Source organism: Procambarus clarkii, chromosome 56, assembly GCF_040958095.1.
Source record: "Procambarus clarkii isolate CNS0578487 chromosome 56, FALCON_Pclarkii_2.0, whole genome shotgun sequence".
Taxonomy (NCBI): domain Eukaryota; kingdom Metazoa; phylum Arthropoda; class Malacostraca; order Decapoda; family Cambaridae; genus Procambarus; species Procambarus clarkii.
In genome coordinates, this window is record NC_091205.1 from 24,592,612 (window position 1) to 24,617,913 (window position 25,302).

The 25,302-nt window shown below is 45.5% G+C and overlaps 1 protein-coding gene across 2 annotated transcripts in view; it reads left to right on the plus strand.

The window, feature by feature from the left end:
- The window catches only part of LOC123770778 (uncharacterized), a 58,455-nt gene that overhangs the window by 9,509 nt on the left and 23,644 nt on the right, over positions 1 to 25,302 (plus strand). For both annotated transcript variants that reach the window (XM_069305908.1, XM_069305907.1), the window contains exon 3: positions 12,054 to 12,170. The gene's annotated coding sequence lies outside the window, so the exon portion shown is untranslated. The remainder of the gene's footprint in view (positions 1 to 12,053; positions 12,171 to 25,302) is intronic.

The following is a 25,302-nucleotide window of genomic DNA, read 5'->3' on the forward strand; positions in this document are numbered from 1 at the left end:
TTCCTCCTGCCCCAAAGTTTGGTACACTCTGGGTACAGTGTACCAAACTGTGTCTAATTACCACCTCATTAGCAAAACTAATTAATTAGTTTTGCTTTTTGTCTATTCTAAGGCATCTAGATCACCTGTTTAAAAAATGAAGACATTTTTATCAGTGGTTTCATCTTCACGTGAATGGAGTTTTGAGCCAATGAGTTTTGAGTTTTGGAGGAGTTTGTTCTTGTGTGAGGGTGTACAGGGGAAGGAGTTTGCCGTCTCCCCACTCATCTACCTGACAACAGAGGGGGGTGGGGGGAGTTGTGGTGGTGTTGGAGTTAATGGGGGGTGGGTGGGGGGTGGAATGGAGTGGGGGAGAAGGGGAGGTTGTGCCCGCCCGAGGCGCGGACGTTCATGATAATCCACGCCAGCCTCGGGGCAGTTGCAAGAAATTTTGAGCCGCTGGAAAACACAAACGTTTTCTAGAGGAAAATGCCTTTTTAGAAAACGTTTTCTGGAGGAAAATGCCTTTTTAGAAAACGTTTTCTAGAGGAAAATGCTTTTGTAGAAAAACATTTTCTCTTCTATATATCTAGGACCTGTAGATAAATAACAGTAAGAGACGATGCTACTGCTATTTATACAACAAAACAGGATGTGAACCATGGCTCTCAACAGGTCTTCAAGAGGAAACTAGATTGTTTCCTCCAAGGAGTGCCGGACCAACCGGGCTGTGGTGGGTGATGTGGGCCTGCGGGCCGCTCCAAGCACCAGCCTGGTGACCAAACTCTCACAAGTCAAGTCTGGCCTCGGGCCGAGCTTGGGGAGTAGAAGAACTCCCAGAACCCCATCAACAAGGTATCAACCAGGTATCAACCAGGTCGGAGGCAGTAAAGAGCATCACTACAACCTGCAGTAACCATATGGGTTATGCATAAGACATCCACAACAGTCAACCTCCTCGGCTGATGAAAAAACTACCGGGAAAAAGTTCACCCCCTTACGGGCGCTTATACTATACCTTGTAGAAATTGGACTCGAGTACACGTTGGTGAAATATCCAGGAACTTGAGTGGGCGGAGATCAAGAAAGGCCAGGATGCTTGCTGCTATATTGACAACACCACCAATGTTGAGCTCAACACGAAGATCTCTGGGGATTAGTTCATCGTGTTGACGTGATAACTCATCCCCAGAGAATATAATAATATTAGAAGACAGTGTATGGAATCTGCAGCCATGAAGAGGTCTGTCTAAGGCTTAGGTTTCATCAACAGGACTGTCTAAGGCTCAGGTTTTATCAACAGGATTGTCTAAGGCTCAGGTTGTATCAACAGGACTGTCTAAGGCTTAGGATGTATCAACAGGACTGTCTGAGGCTCAGGTTGTATCACAGCATCTCCTGATTTCTGACCTACAGTGTGGCTTCTTCAGCTTGAAGATGATATACTAGTAACATAACATTAAATCTTTTCAAGAATTGGTCTAGGGTTGTGCATCGTTCCTTCACCATATATTGCGCTGCATTTGCACCCAGCAGTAACTCGGGGAACATGGATGTAAAACGACTGTTGGATAGAGTTTCAGGGGAAGCACATAGTTCGCCTGTCACACGTGAGATTACTTCCTCACACACTGATACAGTCACACTGACCAACACACACACACCTCAGCCTCACCAGGAGCTCTCACGGGGCGGGACATCTACAAGGAAAACTCACAGTAAATCCGACGTACTCTAAACTGGCAGATATGAGGCTCCTCTTGTGTCAACAGGTGTACAAAACCCTCAGGTTGTATCAGCTGGAATATCTGAGACTCCTTTATGATATCAGCAATCGTGTGTGAATCTCTTGTTGTATCAAGAGCCATGTTTGAGGATCTGTTGTACCAACAGTTATATGGCTGGTTAGCTTGCTGTATGTTGACCAGACCACACACTAGAAGGTGAAGGGACGACGACGTTTCGATCCGTCCTGGACCATTCTCAAGTCGATTAGCTTGTTGTATCATTGGGATGTCTCCTGCCTTTGCATTAAGACTGTACTTCTATCAATTAACAAAATCATTATTAAGTAAACACAGTACTGGATTGCTCTTAAATGTATTTTCTTCTATGCTTTTAAAGCGTGTTTTGAGAGCTGAAACTACGCAAGTTGAGCTTTTAAGTGAGGTCTTGAATCTGTGATTTTTTTTTTATAACATGTAGCTTGAACAATGGGTAAACAGTTGTTGTGGAAATAAGTTGTGATAAGGGAGTCGTATTTGTTGTAGAAGTTGTGATAATCGCGGTATTCGTAATTGTAGTGAGAGCGGTATTATTTTCGCTGACCATCTGGCATTTACAAGAAAAACCTGTCAGCCCTCCTACGCTATGTTACTCCGAGATCCTCCAACACTCGGCCACTAACTAATCCAACCATGGTGTGAACCGACCGCATTCCCGACTCTCAGGGTCGGCCACCTAGGGAGCTACCCAGCCAGCCACCCAACTAACCCAGACACCCAGCCAAGCACCCAACTAACCCAAAGACCCAGCCAGCCACCCAACTAACCCAGACACCCAGCCAAGCACCCAACTAACCCAAAGACCCAGCCAGCCACCCAACTAACCCAAAGACCCAGCCAGCCACCCAACTTACCCAGAGACCCAGCCAAGCACCCAACTAACCCAGAGATCCAGCCAACCACCCAACTAACCCAAAGACCCAGCCAGCCACCCAACTAACCCAGACACCCAGCCAAGCACCCAACTAACCCAAAGACCCAGCCAGCCACCCAACTAACCCAGACACCCAGCCAAGCACCCAACTAACCCAAAGACCCAGACACCCAGCCAAGCACCCAACTAACCCAAAGACCCAGCCAGCCACCCAACTAACCCAAAGACCCAGCAAGCCACCCACCTGACCACCTTCAGTGAGCTACGAGTGTCCAGTATCAGAGTGTAGTGTAGATGGAATCGTCTCGCACGAAACGGTGATGTAAAGTTTCAACGAGAGACGAACGTGAGGTAGTGGTTTCTAGGGAACACCTTCGTAGACGCTACCGACAGTGATTTACGGTGAATAATTGTAATCAAGTGGACAACAGAGTATCGTAAGACAAAGACTCGCATCGCGAACAAGAGACTCATCCCCAAAGAGAGACTCATTTCGAACCAGAGACTCGTATCGCGAACAAGAGACTCATCGCCAAAGAGAGACTCATTTCGAACCAGAGACTCGTATCGCGAACAAAAATACTCACATCACAAACAAAAGACTCACATCATAAACAGTTGGGTGGACGTGAATAAGCACGCTACGGCAGACCGGACGAATAAAGTGAATAATTGTTTCTTCTGTGTGCCTCACGTCTCGGCAGATATGTTGTGTCCCCCTGTGTCCCTGCCTGTGTCCCACCACGTGTCCCCTGCGTCCCTCCATGTGTCCCCCCTGTGTCCCTGTGTTTAAACAACAATTTGCCACTAACTCTCCGGTGAAGGTCGACCAGATTGAGTGAAGGAGAATCATCTGCGTCTAAGTTTGACGGTCGGATGATGGTGGTGGATCATCCATCTCTGTCATGTCTCACCCATCCATTTGATTATTTTTGTCATCCAGATTGTTAAATGAGACAATCAGCTCACTTTTTTTGTCAATAGCTACACCGAGGAACGGGTAATTACCTAAGTGTAATTACCTAAGTGTAGTTACAGGATGAGAGCTACGCTCGTGGTGTCCCGTCTTCCCAGCACTCTTTGTCATATAACTCTTTGAAACTACTGACGGTCTTGGCCTCCACCACCTTCTCACCTAACTTGTTCCAACCGTCTACCACTCTGTTTGCAGGACAGGACACGTCAGGACACGCTAATTTACACCTACAGTAGTCATTTTCCGTCATTACGTGAAATGCCGTTGCGTTCCCGCGACCGGAAAAGCCTTGAAATAAGGGAGACATCAAGGCTGAAATAAATTATGGTCACAAGACTGGAGTATGATTACTGGAAATAGTACTGCACGGGTCGTGTGGGAGTATACCTGGAGTATACCTGGAGTGGGTTCTGGTAGTACTTCTACTCCCAAAGCTCGACCGTTGTCTTGTGATAATTTGGTACAAAAGACTTTGTTGATCCTATTGAGTCCAATAGGAAAAAGAATCTGTTCACCAGTTGATTGACGGTTGAGAGGTAGGACCAAAGAACCAAAGCTCAACCTTAGCAAGCACAACTAGGTGAGGCTGTTGCTTGGAGCGGCCCGCTGGCCCCACATATACACTACAGCCTGGTTGGTCCGGCACGTCTTGCAGGAAACGTGTCCAAATTTCCCTTGAACACTTCGACTTTTGTACCGGCATACAAGGTTTGTGCACTATGAACACCGAAGAATGTTGACATGTAACGCGAAGCTGCAACGGCTCTGGACTAACTGCGTTGTTTTCAGGGATATACCCGCGTGGACCTACGGGCTCACCATAGCCCGTGCTACTTGGAACTTGTTCCGAGTAGCTGAATCTATAACAACAACGCGTGGACCCTAATTAAAAGACCAGGAGGTAACCTGTTTATCCAGGTAGGATCTGAATTACAATTAGGGTCCAAAGTAAAAAAACAAATTGATTGGAATATTGGTGAATCATCCCAGGGTGAATCATCCCAGCAAGCCCATACCGTCAGCATAACAACGTTGCAAGGTAGCAATCGGGAGCCGGTCGGCCGAGCGGACAGCACACTGGACTTGTGATCCTGTGGTCCCGGGTTCGATCCCAGGCGCCGGCGAGAAACAACGGGCAGAGTTTCTTTCACCCTATGCCCCTGTTACCTAGCAGTAAAATAGGTACCTGGGTGTTAGTCAGCTGTCACGGGCTGCTTCCTGGGGGTGGAGCTAAAAAAGCCCCGAAATCATCTCAAGATAACCTCAAGATAACCATAAAGCAAACACACACACACACACACACACACACACACACACACACACACACACACACACACACACACACACACACACACACACACACACACATACATAAACATTCACACATGTATTCGTATGATCTCCGATGAGCATCACATGTTTACCTTTCAGGTAAAGTGGACAACAAGGACGTCAACTATTTATACAACTTTTTTGTTGCTCGGGAACAATGCCAGTGTTGAGTAGGAGCGGTCAGACTCTGCCCACCAGGCCAGGTGCAGCTGCTGTCTGTGCGGCAGCTGTATTGATGGACACATTCACGGGGAAGACATCTCCCGTCACGCAGGGTGCAGTTGCACCTCCACAGATCTCCAGTATCAGCTCTTGATACTGGTAATGGCTCAAAAGGGCCACCACTTACGGGCTATTCATGCCCGTGCCACCTTTTGGGTGGCTTAATCTTCATCATCAGCTGTATCGAGACTTGTTTCGTCCGAGGTGCAGCTGTACTTGGACTACTGTATCGCGTGTAAGTGCAGCTGTACCAACTGATATCTCGCGCGAGGTGGGATATGCTGAGATTGCTATAACGAGAGGGTGGGTATTTTTTCTTCACGTGTACATGGGAATTGTTCGAAAATTACACTTAGTTTCAAGTTCCTCTGTGTGTGTGTGTGTGTGTGTGTGTGTGTGTGTGTGTGTGTGTGTGTGTGTGTGTGTGTGTGTGTGTGTGTGTATTTGTGCTTGCGGGGGTTGAGCTCTGGCTCTTTGGTCCCGCCTCTCAACCGTAGAGTTGTGTGTGTGTGTGTGTGTGTGATCAGGGTCGCATAAACAACGATATGAAAATAGTGAGAACCTCCAAGCACATGGTCAAGGAGAACCATGAACATTGTAACAAGAGAACAGTAGAACAGGTCTGGTGGTGGTGACAACCATTCTATCAGCAAATAATCACAACTCACACCTCCTTTGGGTTCTAACAGCACAGCCAGGTCAGAACGGGCCAAGAACGCAGGAGTATCTTGAGTATCTTGAGATGATTGATATTAGGTATAATGGAGGAGATAATGATATTATCATTATCAGGAGATAATGATATTATCAAACATTTTGTGACCTTTCTAATTTGCTTGTGATTACCCGCCTAGATCAAAAAGATACCGTAAGACTACACGCGGCTCGCGATAGTTGTATAACAGATGGAAGTATAGGCAGTGAACAGCCCCGCTCTTGTGTCAGTCCACTAGGGGCTCACCATAGCCCGTGCTACTTGCAACCTTTTGTTCCGAGTAGCTGAATCTAAAACCCCATCCTAAACGCCAGTGAAGAACAGAGGGAAGACTGAGTATGGTTCAGTCCTCCTAACGCTTCCCAATGTCAAGAAACTGTCAAGAAAGAAGGGACGCAAATAAGTACATGATATGTGGCACCCAAGGACGTTAAGTACTTGAAAATGTACTTCACGTGCACCAACGGACGCCTGGTGCATACAAATTACCATTCGTTGGCGCCAAGTGTATAATGAGAAGAAATACAGACGCCAAGTTCATGATCAGGGACAGTCACAAACGATAAGTACAGGAAACAGCTCAAGCAAAACCGTCTGTCATGCGTGTGGTCAGGAGCAATGAAGGACTGCAAGTGCATGCTCAGGGGGCCTCTGGCTACGGTCATGGGGGACCATGCGACAGCCATGGACCCTTTGCAGTCAAGGGGACCCCCTATCTAAGATCAGGGAGGGGCATGACAGCCGTCAGGGAGCCCTGGCTGCAGTTAAGGGGCGCTGGTTGCAGGGGCCCCCTGGCAGCAGTCAGGGGAACACCATGACTACGCTACACGGGGTAATTTTACAGGCAGGTGGGAAAAAAACATTCGAGCAGGTCCCCGTCGCCTAAGGCGAGGCTGGTTATGTGAGTCGGGTCGGGTGCGGTTGCCGAAGTTGTGTCTGGCAGGGATGATTGCTTCCACGGGAGACTGAAATAAATAGTTAATGTGTGTTGGTCTCTATCTCTATCTCCTCTCTCTCTCTCTCTCTCTCTTCTCTCTCTCTTCTCTCTCTCTTCTCTCTCTCTTCTCTCTCTCTCTCTCTCTTCTCTCTCTTCTCTCTCTCTTCTCTCTCTCCCCTCTTCTCTCTCTCTTCTCTCTCTCTTCTCTCTCTCCCCTCTTCTCTCTCTCTTCTCTCTCTCTTCTCTCTCTCTTCTCTCTCTCTTCTCTCTCTCCTTGGCTCTCTCTAATATGGCTGTATCCATATTTCGCTCCCAGTAGATAAATGACATATGAGATTGAGAAACTCAATATTGTGAAGACTTATAATAAGCAGCTGCTCCCCTATGACTGTAATATCTCCATTGATCAAACATTTATGTATTAACGATAAGACTTACCATTAATGTATAATGACTTACTGTAAATATATAAGCTCTTGAAATAGAACATTCTCTGTAACTAGCTGACATTGTAACTATAAGGTGTGAAGGATAGAGGAAATTGTTTCTGTAATAATCTAAGATGAGGTCTGATAAAGACCTTTTGTGCCCTCTGTAATGCTTTTGCGCTACAGAGTTGCGCTTTTTGAATCACATATATAATGTGATTCATTCCTGTTTCCAGCTTTCATCTGTGCTCCTTTTTATAGTTTAATTATCTCTTCTGGTTGAGTTAGGTTGCGTTCCTCTGACATGTTCTCATTGAACGGCACCCTAATATCTGGCACTGAGTGTGTGTGTGTGTGTGTGTGTGTGTGTGTGTGTGTGTGTGTGTGTGTGTGTGTGTGTGTGTGTGTGTGTGTGTGTGTGTACTCACCTAGTTGTACTCACCTAGTTGTGCTTGCGGGGGTTGAGCTCTGGCTCTTTGGTCCCGCCTCTCAACCGTCAATCAACAGGTGTACAGTTTCCTAAGCCTACTGGGCTCTATCATATCTACACTTGAAACTGTGTATGGAGTCAGCCTCCACCACATCACTGCCTAATGCATTCCATTTGTCAACCACTCTGACACTAAAAAAGTTCTTTCTAATATCTCTGTGGCTCATTTGGGCACTCAGTTTCCACCTGTGTCCCCTTGTGCGTGTGTGTGTGTGTGCGCGCGTGTGCGCGTGAATGTGCATGTGTGCGTGTGTGTGTGTGAGAGAGAGATATAAACATACTGCATGACTGTCATGCTAATCATACCCCAACATCATGCAGCAGCAAGCGTCGCATCATTTCCCTTAGTTCACGGTCAAGGAAGGTCAGGCAAGCGACCACGGCTTGACCACCGGAGGGGGAGGATGAAGATAGCGTGGGGGGGAGGAGGGAGGGGGAGAGTATTGATATCCATTACATTCTCCATTAGAACCTTGAACTTGAACCCCGCAAAAATAAGAAAAAAACCTCCGAAAGGATTCAACTTTGTGCGCTACACTTCAAGGTCAATTATCAACTTACGAATCCCATTAGCTCTCGTGAACTGTGGATGCACTGTCATGCAGTGACGGTAAACTGTCGATGCCTTGTCATGCAGTGACGGTAAACTGTCGATGCCTTATCATGCAGTGACGGTAAACTAGATACACCGCCATGCAGTGACGGTAAACTAGATACACCGCCATGCAGTGACGGTAAACTAGATACACCGCCATGCAGTGACGGTAAACTAGATACACCGCCATGCAGTGACGGTAAACTAGATACACCGCCATGCAGTGACGGTAAACTAGATACACCGCCATGCAGTGACGGTAAACTAGATACACCGCCATGCAGTGACGGTAAACTAGATACACCGCCATGCAGTGACGGTAAACTAGATACACCGCCATGCAGTGACGGTAAACTAGATACACCGCCATGCAGTGACGGTAAACTAGATACACCGCCGTGCAGTGATGATAAACTGTCATTTGCACACCACACTTCACCGAAGGTAAAGTACCAGTTTGTAAACTACAATACAAGAACGGTAATGATTGTAATAAAATGGAACAGAGGATGGGTATGGTGGGGTGCCCGTACGACCCCCCCTCTCACAAGGTGGGTATGAGGGGTGTACCCCAACGACCCCCCTCTCACAAGGTGGATATAAGGGTGCATAATAAGTAAACTACGCTTAAACCCTAACGGCAGGGCGCAGCAGCAGCAGCAGCAGCAGGTGGGTGACGAGCTGTTCTACTGAGGGGGGAAAAGGGGGGGATGTAATGGTTGTAAAAGAGGGGGGGGGTTAGGGGGGAGTTAGATCTGGGGTTATGGGGGTTGATGGGTGGGGGGAAGGAATCGCCCTGAGCGCTGCTACAGACCCAACACGCAGGTATATTAAACCACAAAAACGTAACTATGTGACCATTGTCCTGGCGGGTATACACGGGCCTCCGTACTCCATCTACCCTGTGACCTTTGCAACTCTACGCTGCCAGAATGTGTCCAAACCTAACTTGCCAGGATTGGTCCACGTGAAGCTTTTAGGATTTGTATAAACAAAGCTGCTCAAGTTGCCTGTCTCTACCTCCTCATCACAATTGACTTGAGAATGGTCCAGGACGGACCGAAACGTCGTCGTCCCTTCAACTTCTAGTGTGTGGTCTGGTCAACAAAGCTGCTCAAGATTTGCCCCACACTAAGCTTAGAATGTGTGTGTCCCGCCATCTAGTGGCTTAGTGTTTTTATAGTGTAAATCTTTTATTAAAACTGAAGATAGTTTAGGGCAAATCCAAGTTAATGTCCTGTTCTATCCACCCCCTATCCCACCTGCTGCTGTCCCAGCCATCCCAGCATACCTTCAGCCACCATCCCACCATACCATAACCCTGACTCTATTATACCATCATCCTTATAACCACATCCACCTCTGAGCCTATCCACCACCATCCCCCTCATACCTCTGTCCTCCTCCTCCTCCCCTCCATCCCTTGAACAGGGTACCCCTCCCCCCCATCCCTTGAACACGGTACCCCTCCCCCCCCCACCCCTAGCCTCGTCCCCCTCAAGGGATAGTGTTAAACCGGCTGGAACCGAGTTTTCCATCCCAAGGTCAACCAGATTGTTTGGTGTAGGTGGTTGTGGTGACTTGTTAGTGGGCGGTGGTTCAGTGAGGTGATAGTTGTTGTTGTTAGTGGTGGTGGTGGTGAGGAAGATGTCAATGATGTTCGTATTGCTTCGATAGTTTCGTTCTTATTGACTTTAAGGTACGGGAGAGGTCCCAGGGTTCTCCCGGCGGCATTAGTATGCTAGAGTGGTAGAGGGGGGGAGTCCCAAGGTCCCAAGAGCGGGAGCCGGTTACCATATACACACACTCTCGTCTCTCCGGTAGGCGGCGGAACCGCTGCTGCTACACATGTCTTGTGTGGTTGTTGTGTTGCTTTTATATGTTGGTTAGTCCTGCTGGCAGACAACTGGCGCCTCTCAGATCCTTGTCTGTGACTCATGTATGTATTAAACTAAACCAAACACTTTTACAGTGTTACACTATGTGGTCCTCGGGTATATGGATCTATGTGGTCCTCGGGTATATAGACCTATGTGGTCCTCGGGTATATGGATCTATGTGGTCCTCGGGTATATAGACCTATGTGGTCCTCGGGTATATGGATCTATGTGGTCCTCGGGTATATAGACCTATGTGGTCCTCGGGTATATAGATCTATGTGGTCCTCGGGTATATAGATCTATGTGGTCCTCGGGTATATAGGCCTATGTGGTCCTCGGGGATATAGACCTATGTGGTCCTCGGGTATATAGATCTATGTGGTCCTCGGGTATATAGGCCTATGTGGTCCTCGGGTATACAGACCTATGTGGTCCTCGGGTATATAGACCTATGTGGTCCTCGGGTATATAGATCTATGTGGTCCTCGGGTATATAGACCTATGTGGTCCTCGGGTATATAGATCTATGTGGTCCTCGGGTATATAGGCCTATGTGGTCCTCGGGTATATGGATCTATGTGGTCCTCGGGTATATAGATCTATGTGGTCCTCGGGTATATAGGCCTATGTGGTCCTCGGGGATATAGACCTATGTGGTCCTCGGGTATATAGATCTATGTGGTCCTCGGGTATATAGGCCTATGTGGTCCTCGGGTATATAGACCTATGTGGTCCTCGGGTATATAGACCTATGTGGTCCTCGGGGATATAGACCTATGTGGTCCTCGGGGATATAGACCTATGTGGTCCTCGGGTATATAGACCTATGTGGTCCTCGGGTATATAGATCTATGTGGTCCTCGGGTATATAGGCCTATGTGGTCCTCGGGTATATAGACCTATGTGGTCCTCGGGTATATAGACCTATGTGGTCCTCGGGTATATAGACCTATGTGGTCCTCGGGGATATAGACCTATGTGGTCCTCGGGTATATAGACCTATGTGGTCCTCGGGTATATAGATCTATGTGGTCCTCGGGTATATAGATCTATGTGGTCCTCAGGTATATAGACCTATGTGATTATCGGGTATATAGACCTATGTGATCCTCGGGTATATAGACCTATGTGGTCCTCGGGTATATAGACCTATGTGGTCCTCGGGTATATAGACCTATGTGGTCCTCGGGTATATAGATCTATGTGGTCCTCGGGTATATAGACCTATGTGGTCCTCGGGTATATAGATCTATGTGGTCCTCGGGTATATAGACCTATGTGGTCCTCGGGTATATAGATCTATGTGGTCCTCGGGTATATAGACCTATGTGGTCCTCGGGTATATAGATCTATGTGGTCCTCGGGTATATAGACCTATGTGGTCCTCGGGTATATAGACCTATGTGGTCCTCGGGTATATAGACCTATGTGGTCCTCGGGTATATAGATCTATGTGGTCCTCGGGTATATAGACCTATGTGGTCCTCGGGTATATAGATCTATGTGGTCCTCGGGTATATAGACCTATGTGGTCCTCGGGTATATAGATCTATGTGGTCCTCGGGTATATAGACCTATGTGGTCCTCGGGTATATAGACATACGTGGTCCTCGAGTATATAAACCCCCCCCCCCCACTATATTTCTTAGTCCGAGTGCTTGAAAGTCTTTTCACATAATTTATAGGGGTATGTGTTCGTATTCTTCTGGTGTGGCCGTGTCCTTGTGATGTGTCCGTGTGCTTGAAAAGTGTCCCTTTGACGTATTTGTGTTCTTGTGGTGTGTCCGTGTCCGTGTCTTCGTGAGGTGCCTGCGCTACTAACCAAAGCCTTACACCTTCAGATACGATGACTGTGTCGTGCGGGACTTGGAACCAGGTGTAATAAAACGCCTCGAGCTGCCATTACGAGTAAGATAACACATCAAGGACGCCCACACCTGCAACAGACTCGTCGGAAGGTAAAGGAAGACTGTGTTTTGTTTATGATTGGAGAGGAAGATGGGACCGGGGGGGAGGAAAACAAAAGACGCGCTTCATGCACTAGGGGGAGAGAGGCGGGGAATTTCCAGGTGCGGTTGTTATCTGAGAGGGTCACCTGTGGTCCGTGTGGACACCTTTCTTAGGGACCATCTGCTTCCTCCTGCACGTACATATGTTCTCCTTGGAGGACGCGCTAAAGACGTTCCTTGGGGAAGCGGCTTTTTTTTGAAGGTGATCCTGGACCGAGAGCTTCCCGAAGATGCAGGCGGCGATGAGTCACAATAACGTAGCTGAAGTATGTTGACCAGACCACACACTAGAAGTTGAAGGGACGACGACGTTTCGACTTGAGAATGGTCCAGGACGGACCGAAACGTCGTCGTCCCTTCAACTTCTAGTGTGTGGTCTGGTCAACTTCTCGAAGATGTTCTTTGGGGAGATCGTCTGCCTCCTGAATGTACTCCTTGGGGTGACATATTGAAACTACTCCAGAGGGTTCGTTCTCCTATATGTGAATGAAGGAGGACATAGGTGTATCTCAAGGAGTACCTGAAGGTGCTCCTCCAGACCTCGCGTCTCGCCCCAAGGCTGCACCTACACTAACGCACAGCTGCGCTTCCTGTCTTGCTCCTCCTTCCCTGGTATGACTTCCAGGAAGATAAAAAAGTAGAAAACAAAACATCTTCGCAATAATTCCTACGGGGACTTCCCCCTCGTGTAGTCAATAGGGAGGAAGAGGGGGGGTGGGAGGGAGGGAGGGATGAAGAGGGGGTGAGGGAGGGATGAAGAAGGGAGGGAGGGTAATAATTGTTGTTCTCCCTTTTGCGTCACCCTCTTCCTTTCACTCTTCCAGTGGATTTCACACTGTTCCAGATACGTTGGTCAAAGCCACTGCCGCCAGGTATGCCCCCTTCATAATCCCCCACTCCCCCCTCCCCCTCCCCCTCCCCCTCCCCCTCCCCCTCCCCCTCCCCCTCCCCCTCCCCCTCCCCCGATACTACTATTACTACCCAGTCCACCGCCTCATACTACCACCACTCATCCCTGATACCACTATCCGCCCCCCACCCCTCATGCTACTATCATCTCTGATACCACTATCATGAATATCATTTGCTAGTGTATAGATTATGTACATATGCTAATGTATTATGAGAATATACTGATGATGTATTGAGCTCATATTGTTGCATTATATAAAGGGCATAATGACTATTGCATTGTGAGAATATTCTGTTATATTGAACTATTGTACTAGAATATGCAGTTGCATTTTATTCTGGATATCAAGTTTATTGGTATTATAAAAACTATTTTGCATTGAATTACAAGTTTGCTTTTGTGTTGTGTTGAAGTCTTATCAGCCTCTGGAGGTTTATTATTATTATTATTATTATTATTATTATTATTATTATTATTATTATTATTATTATTATTATTATTATTATTATTATTATTATTATTATTTATTACTCAATTATCTTGCAAACAATGCACAAACAACAAGGCTTCTTCAGCAAATATGTAACGCCTACATACAGCTAAATCATCATCAGAGATATCCACACTGAAATATGTTACATCTACACACACAGTCAGATCATCAACAGAGCTATCCTGACCAACAACACTGAAATAATCGACAACGACCACAGAAGATGAGACATCACCGAAGCACTACATATCAAGCAATCTCAACCCATTCTTAACAAGTTGCTCACACTCGGTACATGCTACAGTCGCAGGCGATGAGTCACAATAACGTGGCTAAAGTATGATGACCAGACCACACACTAGAATGTGAAGGGACGACGACGTTTCGGTCCGTCCTGGACCATTCTCAAGTCGAACAGATCGACTTGAGAATGGTCCAGGACGGACCGGAACGTCGTCGTCCCTTCACCTTCTAGTGTGTGGTCTGGTCATCATGCTACAGTCCTCAAGACTAAGACACAGTGTCCAGCACACACACACACACACACACACACACACACACACAGAAGCATATAATGAAACTTCTGAAGCTTCATATAATGAAGCTTCTGAAGAAGCATATAATGAAACTGGAAAAGGTTCAGAGGTTTGCAACGAGACTCGTCCCAGAGCTACGAGGGATGGGGTATGAAGAGCGCCTGAGGGAACTGTGCCTTACGACACTAGAAAGAAGAAGGGAGAGGGGGGACATGATAGGAACGTATAAGATACTCAGAGGAATTGACAGAGTGGACATAGACGAAATGTTCACACGGAATAGTAACAGAACGAGAGGACATGGATGGAAGCTTGAAACTCAGATGAGTCACAGAGATGTTAGGAAGTTTTCTTTTAGCGTGAGAGTAGTGGGGAAATGGAATGCACTTCAGGAACAGGTTGTGGAAGCAAATACTATTCATAATTTTAAAACCAGGTATGATAGGGAAATAGGACAGGAGTCATTGCTGTAAACAACCGATGCTCGAAAGGCGGGATCCAAGAGTCAATGCTCGATCCTGCAGAAACAACTAGGTGAGTACAACTAGGTGAGTACACACACACACACACACTACCCCAGCCATATTAAGAACATAGGAGTTGGGGGAACTGCTGATGGGCTATTGACCCATGTGCCCTGCTTCACCTCATACGTTTTGGTCATATATATACAGTTGCCTGAGCTAATTTGTGAGTTTACGGGCTCTCCATAGCCCGTGCTACATGGACACTTCGTTCTGAGTAGCTAAATCTAAAACAATAACAACAGCCAATTTGTGTCCACTTTATTGTCTTTGACAAAGTTGACAGGATCAAGGAAACGTATCTCTTAGCGTCAGGCCATACAGAACTGTAAAATGATCTATGGAGAGTAATTTGTTTAACTTCCTTGTGAAGTAAAGGAGAAATATAAAGAAGTATATATATATTCATTATTCTAGAATCATTTATCTAACCCTTTCTCTCATATTCATTAACACATACTCCTAAATAAGAAGGTATTTAGAGCTATATACACCACCTACGTGAGACTGGAGTATGCAGCCTCATCCTGGAGCTACCATCAAAAGAAATATAATGAAACTCGAAAAGGTTCAGAAGTTTGCAATAAGGTTTATCTCCTCAGAATTGGAGGTATGAAGATGGACGGAAGGAACTGAACCAGACGACACTAGAAGAGAGGAGAGAGAGAGAGAGGTGGGGGACATAATAAGAGACGTATAAAATACTTGGGGGAGATTGACAAAGTGGAAAAAGAGGAAATGTTCACATTGACTACCATTAGTACAAGAGAACATGGACGGAAGCTTGAAACTCGGGTGAGTCATATAGAGATAGAGTACCATGGGGTACCCAGAGTACCATGAGGTACCCTATCTAGTAGGATATACAGAACGAGTGAATATATTCACCTCGTCGTCAAGGTATGCTTATCCACGCAGTGGCTAGCTCCTTAGACACACTGAACAATACTGACAGACTTCATGAGTGAAGCCTTCACAGAGGCACGATTCCAACAGAGGACGTTTGGCGGCTGGATTAACGAACATTAGGCCTTTGCTGATGAGGACGGGCCATAATATTAAAATATTAATGGCTCGGGAAATGGGGCTTAAGAGCTGTCGCTTAACCTCGCAAGCATATATATATAGATATGCACGCACACATAAACGCCAGCTTGCGAATGACCAATTACCCTACCAGCAAATTGCGTTGCAAAGGGCCTGTGGAATCCGGTTATATCAGTTAGCCAACTAGTTTTTCCCCCCGTGTCTACCAGGTTCTTCCCCCGCCCTTCCCCTCCTGCGCCTCAACTCCACTCCACTAACCTAACCTAACCTCAACACCCACTCTCCCCCGTGGATAAACCAGGGGCCAGATTCACGAAAGCACTTACGAACCTGTACATCTTTTCTCAATCTTTGACGGCTTTGTTTACAATTCTTCAACAGTTAATGAGCTCCGAAGCACCAGGAGGCTGTTTATAGCAATAACAACAGTTGACTGGCAAGTTTTCATGCTTGTAAACTGTTTAATAAATGTAACCAAAGCCGTCAAAGATTGTGGAAAGGTGTACACGTTCGTAAGTGCTTTCGTGAATCTGGCCCCCTGGTAACTATCCCTTCATCTTCAACCCAACTCACAACCGATCATCAGTTTCCTGGACCCGCTATACACACCTCTCTCTCCAGTCTCCCCAGACAGCAACCACCCTCCACCTCCCACCACACTACCGACCAACCACACCCGAACGAACACCACAACAACTCCCCCCCCCCCTCCCCCCTTCATTATAGATTCATTATAGACCTGTTTTACGGCGGTTAATTTGGTACCGCTTACTACCAAAATATCCCAATACAACCTCGTATTGTAAACATATCATTGAACCATTTGTAAGCGTATTTTTATGAAATCGAATCGAGAGATGCAACAGTAGCATTATTGCAAGACTATTATGCTGCTATTTTTTTTTAGATATATACAAGAGTTGTTACTTTCTTGTTATATTATAGTTCTTACTCGTTCATCTCCAATTTTCTAATTTTTCTTCCCTGTCCTTAACCCCCTTCATATCTTTCTTACTTTTCCATCTCCCTCTTTCTTATTCATTCTCCTAGCAGCACATCTCTGCAACTAGTAGCACATTCTTCCTTCAAGTAGTACACACCCTTGCTTCAAGTTGCACACCCTCGTTTCAAGTAGCACACCCTTGCTTCAGGTATCACATCCTTGCTTCAAGTAGCACATCTTTGCTTCAAGTAGCACATCCTTGCTTCAGGTATCACATCCTTGCTTCAAGTAGCACATCTTTGCTTCAAGTAGCACACCCTTGCTTCAGGTATCACATCCTTGCTTCAAGTAGCACATCTTTGCTTCAAGTAGCACACCCTTGCTTCAGGTATCACATCCTTGCTTCAAGTAGCACATCTTTGCTTCAAGTAGCACACCCTTGCTTCGAGTAGCACATGACCAAGCAAGTAGTTTTGTGTAAAAAAAAAATATTCCTTCTCGTCACTAATCAAAGTTTAGAATGACTCTAATTAATCACTGATAAATAGTATTCTAAATCTAAATCGAGTTTACACTATATAATTATAAGAATTACCTAGAAGGATGTTATTAAGACTTGGGTAATTAATGCTGTTGCCTTTTGTATAGATGTTTAGCATTTGTGACTTAATCCTTTTTTCTCTCTCTCTCCTGTTCTCTTTTTCTTCTATTGCAGTCCTTGTGGCACAGTGGTAAAACACTCGCTCGGCTTCGCGAGCCCACTGGCCTGGGTTCGTTTCCTGGAGCCAGATTCACGAAGCAGTTACGCAAGTACTTACGAACGTGTCCATCTTTCCTCAATCTTTGACGGCTTTGGTTACATTTATTAAACAGTTTACAAGCATGAAAACTTGCCAATCAACTGTTGTTATTGTTATAAACAGCCTCCTGGTGCTTCGGAGCTCATTAACTGTTTAATAACTGTAAACAAAGCCGCCAAAGATTGAAAAAAGATGTACAGGTTCGTAAGTGTTTGCGTAACTTCTTCGTGAATCTAGCCCCTGGCCGGGTGCCAATCCTTAACTATAGCCTCTGTTCACCCAGCAATGAATGGGGTACCTGGTTGTTAATTTTAAACGATTTGGCGGGTCGTATTCCTGGGGAAAAAATAGGATTAAGGACCTGCCCGAAACGCAGTGTGTGCTGGTGGCTGTACAAGAATGTTAGAACTCTTGTATTAATAAATAGATAAAAAGAAAATACAACAAAAAATCCTACGCCATAGCTACGATTTTCTTATCACTTAGTTTATTGCGTCCTTCGGCTGCTGGTATCATTGGTTCGAAATTTTATTTGAGTTATATTAAGCCTAGTTTACCTACCTTGAGGTTACTTTGAGGTGCTTCCGGGGCTTAGCGTCCCCGCGGCCCGGTCGTCGACCAGGCCTCCTGGTTGCCGGACTGATCAACCAGGCTGTTGGACGCGGCTGCTCGCAGCCTGACGTATGAGTCACAGCCTGGTTGATCAGGTATCCTTTGGAGGTGCTTATCCAGTTCTCTCTTGAACACTGTGAGGGGTCGGCCATTTATACCCCTTATGTGTAGTCCTACCTACCATGTGCAATCCTAAGGTTAAACCCAGTATAGGGAATTGACAATGTTCATCAATGTCGCCCTCACTACACAGGGACCCTGATCTTCAGGACCAATGACAACAACAAAATTGCTCTCCTTTTTTGTCATGGGTTTGGTTTCAAGCTCATTTCGACCAGTCCAAACTCAAGGGCACCCAGTTTCTTGTTCCAGCACGCTAATCCGGGGCAGTGGACACAGGCTGCGTGGTTCGCCTGCTCCTTGGTACACACCGGCTTCGCTCCACACAGCCCGTCCTCGCATACGAAGATCCAAGCTCGTTAATCCAGCCGCCAAACCCCTTGTTTGTGAATGAATAGCGGTTTACACACGACTCACAACTGATGACGTCCAAAGACTTCCGGAACAAGTGCTTCGCTCACATCCTCTGTTCGAACCACAATTCTATAAATGCTTCACCCACGAACTTCAAATACAAATAATCGCCAACAGAACCTAAACACCTATCTTGAGATGATTTCGGGGCTTTTAGTGTCCCCGCGGCCCGGTCCTCGACCAGGCCTCCACCCCCAGGAAGCAGCCCGTGACAGCTGACTAACACCCAGGTACCTATTTTACTGCTAGGTAACAGGGGCATAGGGTGAAAGAAACTCTGCCCGTTGTTTCTCGCCGGCGTTCGGGATCGAACCCGGGACCACAGGATCACAAGTCCAGCGTGCTGTCCGCTCGGCCGACCGGCTCCTAACCTAACCTATCTTACGCCTAACTATACATATACTTTTTATGTATAATAATATTAATTTATATATGAGAACAAACCAATGTTTAATACACAGTATGTTGAAATTGGTGAATGCGTCAGGGGAACATGGCCGCTGCTTTAACCAACCTAGTGTGAAGACGGGTTGCTGACGACCCTTGTTCGAAACGCAACTCAGTAAATGCTTCACCCTCTGGCTGCAAATACAAACGGTTGCCAAACAGGACCTAAACACCTAAACAAACCTAGGCCTAAATTTGCTAATATATAATAATATGAATTTATGAACAAATCCACAAAGGCCGTGACGAGGATTCGAACCTGCGTCCGGGAGCATCCCAGACACTGCCTTAATCGACTGAGCTACGACAGGATAAAAAGAGTTGAAACCGAAATTCTACTGAACTTACTGGAACTTACTTTGATGCATCACGTTAGTGTGATCTCTGTAATATGAATTTATATTTGAGAAAATTCCTATTTAGAATGACAAGTATGTTAAAATTGATCAATGCGTCTTTGGGGTCGGCCACTGGATGGAATGAACTTAGCCTCAGGACAGGTTACCATTGCACATTTTAAAGATTTAATTTTATTTTTCACCAGAGCACAATATACCAACAGCTTTACCTCCATGTATAACTATCTACGGGCTCACCATAGCCCGTGTTACTTGGAACTTTTTGTTCCAGGTAGCGAATCTTTAACAACAACAACCTCCATGTACACAGTTGGTGACGGGTACACAGGGACGAGCAGGGAAGGAATGATGTCGAGTGGTTGTGCCTTGCCCAGGATTCGAACCCGGGTCGTACTGCTTAAGAGGGTATATCGGAGAAGGTGCTAAGTGCTAATTACTACACAGTAAGAGGCTGTGATTTCAAGCAAAGCGAACACGTTGTTTCCTTTATATATATATATATATATATATATATATATATATATATATATATATATATATATATATATATATATATATATATATATATATATATATATATATATATATATATGCAATTGACGATCACAAAACACTGATCATTTTATGCGGAAAGTCCACAGAGAAATATGAAATGTGAACGTTTCGGCTTTGTTAAAGCCTTTGTCAACACCAGACTGACTGACAGACTGACTGACTGAAGTCAGTCTGGTGTTGACAAAGGCTTTAACAAAGCCGAAACGTTCACCTCATTTCATATTTCTCTGTGGACTTTCCGCATATATATATATATATATATATATATATATATAAATAAAGAAAAACGACAAAAAGGCAAGAATACGAAGTTCTCATTATGCACAAAACAATAATAATGACTGAAAAAGACTATGACAAATAATTAAAAATAAAATACAATAAATGATAGCAAAGTCGAAAATATAAATGTGGAGAAACACTACAGAGCCAAACGAAAAAAGCAGAAGATGGAGAAGGTAGAAGGAGACAAAGAGGGCTGAAAGAGAGACAAGAGGACGCCATGGTGGTCACTGGTGGTGGTGGTGATCTTGATACAAAGTCTGCCCTGGTAACCAACCCCAAGGTCACCCCACAGCCCTACTGGGCGCTGGCAACACTGCCCCAGCCCAGGGCAGTGGGCTGGTTATCTTGAAGTTATCTTGAGGTTATCTTGAGATGATAACCTCTTGAGATGATAAATGAGATGAGAAATTAGGCTATGGCAGCTCTTCACTAAGAGCACTCGTGTACTTGCCTATCAGTGTCGAAGTGAGGTGAGCTCCAGCTCTCCATGCCCAGCCTACTGGCCGTGTTGTATCTGTTGCGTTATAATTTCACTATTCTGATATTCACATTTGTTCTTGTCGAATCTAGGCTTAAAGGGACCTGATAGGTGAGTGGACAGCGCTTCGGATTCGTAGTCTTGAGGTTCCGGGTTCGATCCCCGGTGGTGGAGGAAGCAAATGGGCAGTTTCTTTCACCCTGATGCGCCTGTTACCTAGCAGTAAATAGGTACCTGGGAGTTAGACAGCTGCTACGGGTTGCTTTCTGGGGGTGTGTAACAAAAAGGAGGCCTGGTCGAGGACCGGGCCGCGGGGACGCTAAGCCCCGAAATCATCTCAAGATAACCTCATAAGATAACCCACTCTTGGAGTTATCTTATCTTGAGGTTATCTTGAGATGATTTCGGGGCTTTTTTTTTTTTTAGTGTCCCCGCGGTCCGGTCCTCGACCAGGCCTCCACCCCCAGGAAGCAGCCCGTGACAGCTGACTAACACCCAGGTACCTATTTTACTGCTAGGTAACAGGGGCATAGGGTGAAAGAAACTCTGCCCGTTGTTTCTCGCCGGCGCCTGGGATCGAACCCAGGGCCACAGGATCACGAGTCCAGTGTGCTGTCCGCTCGGCCGACCGGCTCCCTATGACCTTGTCAAACTCAAGGATAAAATGACCTTGAGTTTGTCAAGGTCATCTTGTAACCTTCTGTAGTCCAAGGTTATTACATTCTTCATTACCTTAACATTGTGTAGAAACACTTGGCGTGTACGAGCTCACTTCCTTCAGTAGGTCATTCACATAAATTAGGAACAGTAGCGGTCCCAGGACCGACCCTTGGGGAGCTCCACTTGTTACCTTCCTCCAGCTCGACACCTTGTCTGTGACTGCGACTCTCTGATTTCTGTACTTCAGGTATTCCCTTATCCAGTTCCGTGTCTTCCCAGTTATCCCTGTTTGCTTCTCCATCTTGTACATCAGCCTGTCTTGAGGAGCGTTATCAAGTTATTTTTAAGAGTCTACGAATATAGTCTATCCTGCCCTCTTTGCTCTGTCATATTTGAGTAATCTTGTCATATAGAAAGCTTACCAGGCATCAAATTTATCAAATGGGGTTGATAAACTGTGATTTGATCTATATGTTCATCCACTCTGTATCTAGCTTATCAGTGCTGTAACTTGCTTAACCACTGTGAATATTCGGGTTCAGTTCCTGAACCCATTGTGTGCCTTTGTAAATCATTCACTACCATTCTAACCCGTTCTCAGCAGCCTGTCCTTCGAACAAAGACCCAAAAGTGATTCCATGCACCCGCCAAACCCCCAGCTGTTTATGAATGAAAAACGGTTTTACACTCGACTCACAACTGATTTCGTTCGAACACTTCCGCAACAAGTTCTTCACTGACGAATTTTGTTCGAACCACAACGCTGTAAATGCTTCACCCACGTACTACAAATACAAATAATCGCCAACAGAACCTAAACACCTAACCTAACCTATGCCTATATATGCACAATACGCTAGTAACTTAAAATATTAATTTACATTTGAGAAAATTCCCGTTTCGAATGAACAGCATGTAAAAATTGATGAATGCGTCGGTGGGGTCGACCGCTGGATGGAATGGACTTTGCGCCGAGGATGAGTACCAACAATACGTTTCTAGCAGGACACAAACTATGCTGAATATCTTTAACACATTCAGACATTAAATTCACTTGATGTTTTACTGTAAGTTGATATTAGATACACGGTTCTGCTATACGTATCTGACACCGGGAAAGGATGCCCCTCCTCTCTCTTCCCTGGCATCAGCAGATACGCATGTTCACTTGGGGAGTTCCACGGGTGAGACGCAAGCCGAATGCGAAATAACATTACCGGCCGACACGTGCGGTTAAGACAAGGTGTAAACAAAGGGATGCACATGGGAGGTTCGTTTCGTTTTCTTGTTTCTGGGGAGTTTTGTGTGTTGGTTTATTGTGATATTTGGTTGTCTTGTTTCAGGGGGAGAGAGAGAGAGAGAGAGAGAAGATTAAGCTACCCAAAAGGTGGCATGGGCATGAATAGCCCATAAGTGGTGGCCCTTTTGAGCCATTTCCAGTATCAATAGATGATACTGGAGATCTGTGGAGGTGCGACTGCACCCTGCGTGACGGGAGATGTCTCCCGTGTTTCAGGGGGAAGGTTTTTGGATGTTTATACCCCCCCCATCGTTGTTGTTGTTGTTGTTAAAGATTCGCCACCTGGAACAAAAAGTTCCAAGTAACACGGGCTATGGTGAGCCCGTAGTGCCAGCTCCCCCATCAATGATATACCATCTAGATATATCTCAAGATATCTCAAGATATCTCCTCCTCTGACACACCTGGCTTGTCCCCTGACTCATATCCACACCTGACTAACCTTTTATAGCTCCCCCCCCTGAATCATCTTCATATTTCCCCTGATTTACCTCCTTATATCTACGGGCTCACCATAGCCCGTGTTACTTGGAACTTTTTGTTCCAGGTAGCGAATCTTTAACAACAACAACAACAACAACCTCCTTATCCTCTAACTCACCTTCCATAACCCCCCCCCTGACTCAACTCTATTCCCCCCCCTGACTCAACTCTATTCCCTCTGACTCACATCCATGCTCCGTAACTCATCTCCCACACCCACTCATTCAAATATTGAAACATGCAGCACCAGCCTGGAACCCACACCTAGTAAATCATAAAACCAAAATTTCAAAAGGATAGATGTTTGCAACAAGAATGATGCCAGAGTTAAGGAGGTGGGAAAAACAGCATGGGGACATGATCACAACATACAAGATACTGAGAGGGGGAATAAATAAGGTGGAAATGTAAGGGAATCCTCGCATCCTGTTCAGGCTGTCAACAAAGTGGCATACGCTGGAAGAAGTTGCGGGAGCCACCTCCATCCACAACTGTAAGACCAGATTCGACAAAAAATTCGAACATCACAATAGTTAAAATGCAAAATATTAGAATAAATTAGTTAAAAGAATTAGTTAAAATAATAATGCAACACGTTCAAGAAGGCTTGAACATACAGAGCTAAACCTCTCTCCACCCATACACACACATATATAATAATTCATTGTGTCTGGGACAGGAAGCCAGGATATACCTACAGTACATGTTAGGCTTAAACCCGAGGCTTCTCTCCTCCAGCCCCCCCCCCCCCACATACACCTCCTCCCCCCCCTCCACACACACCTGCTCCCCCCACCTCCCCCCTCACACCTGCCGGCCCGGTGAGGTCCTGTGGAGCCCCCCCCCCTGGTGCTGGGGGAAGTACCTGGGAATGTACACGCAGCCAGAGAAACGTATTGGCCAACTCTGGCGACCGTCGTCTGGTTGGCGAAAACGTTTGGGCCAGGCGTCTCATTATTATCTAGTACCCCACCTCTCCCCAACCCTTGAATGCTATTGTCAATTGATTGATTGATGAAGATTAAGCCACCCAAAAGGTGGCACGGGCATGAATAGCCCGTAAGTGGTGGCCCATTTGAGCCATTACCAGTATCAAGAGATGATACTGGAGATCTGTGGAGGTGCGACTGCACTCTGCGTGACGGGAGATGTCTCCCGTGTGCTATTGTCACTTGCTTAGTGTGAGAGTGTATGGAACTATTGTAGTATACAGTGTTTATGTGTATAAAGTGTATTGTGGTGCATAGGGTATAGGTGTGGGAGGTAGTATATTGGTGAGTTTAGTATAGTATAGTGTGTGTGTGTGTGTGTGTGTGTGTGTGTGTGTGTGTGTGTGTAGATTGACAGTCACAGGACTTGCAGACTCACCAATTCACAGGACTAGTATAATCGGTCACACTCCGCCAGACTAGTAGATGAATCAAAATAATTTTGAAGAAATCTTTAATCAGAATTGAAGCGTTCAAAATATATTATTATTAAAATAAAATAAAATATCCTATTTACCAGTATCATTATTTCTCAACAAAACACTCGATTCGTGCTATTTCCCCCTATTTGCAAATAGGGGTAATGACTACCCTTATTTGCCGTGATATTTGCAGTGACTATTTTCTCATTGCACTAGACAACAGGCGGCTAAAAAAAAGGCGGGGTCAAAGAGCTAAGGCTTGACCCTGCAGGCACTAATAGATGAGTACACACACACACACACACACAAATACACTGTAAATATTCGATAGACTGGAGTTCCACCAACCAGGCACTCCAGGAGAGGCTTAGAAAGTCTCATTTGGATACCAGTGATGTGTGTGTCTCTCTGGGACCCTATATATATATATATATATATATATATATATATATATATATATATATATATATATATATATGTATATATATATATATATATATATATATATATATATATATATATATATATATACATATATATATATATATATATATATATATATATATATATATATATATATATATATATATATATATATATATATATATATATTCGTTCCTCACAGCGCACATTCAAACGCGTATTACTGAAGCAACCAACAAAGGGAAAACAAACACAGGTGTAACTTGCAAACAAATAAC